This window comes from Octopus bimaculoides, chromosome 12 (genome assembly GCF_001194135.2).
Source record: "Octopus bimaculoides isolate UCB-OBI-ISO-001 chromosome 12, ASM119413v2, whole genome shotgun sequence".
In the NCBI taxonomy this organism is placed as follows: domain Eukaryota; kingdom Metazoa; phylum Mollusca; class Cephalopoda; order Octopoda; family Octopodidae; genus Octopus; species Octopus bimaculoides.
Genome location: NC_068992.1, coordinates 17,654,091 through 17,654,570, shown reverse-complemented (window position 1 = coordinate 17,654,570; position 480 = coordinate 17,654,091). Strand labels below are relative to the sequence as shown.

The 480-nt window shown below is 40.8% G+C and overlaps 1 long non-coding RNA gene across 1 annotated transcript in view; it reads right to left on the bottom strand.

Moving 5' to 3' along the window:
• LOC106870878 (uncharacterized) overlaps positions 1–480 on the bottom strand; it is a 4,889-nt gene that overhangs the window by 1,237 nt on the left and 3,172 nt on the right. The window lies entirely within an intron of this gene.

Genomic DNA, 480 nt, shown 5'->3' with positions numbered 1-480 from the left:
TATATATATATATATATATTGATATGTGTAGCAGAGGTAAGCTTTGACACACCTGTGTACACTTTCAATACACTGGAGAGGAGTTTCAGGCATTTAGTAAATCTTGAAGATTCAATCACGAAACATCCAACCCAGGGAACAGCAAAGCGAAAGCCTCGGTGAAAACTGCAAAAAACATAATGCGAACGTGTTTTCTCTCTAAAGAAGATCCATATATTGGACTCCCGAACATCAGAAACACTCCACAACAAGGCTTAGCATCTAGTCCAGCTCAAAGACTTTTTGGTAGACAAACTAAAACTCTGATCCCATGTGCCAAAGAGAACATTTAAAGACACACACTCTACAAGGAAATGATGATGGACAAGCGTATGAACATTATTGACAGACGCAATGAAGGCCGTCCTCTAAGCAAGCTCCATCTCTCTCTCTCTCTCTCTCTCTCTCTCTCTCTCTCTCTCTCTCTCTCTCTCTCTCTCT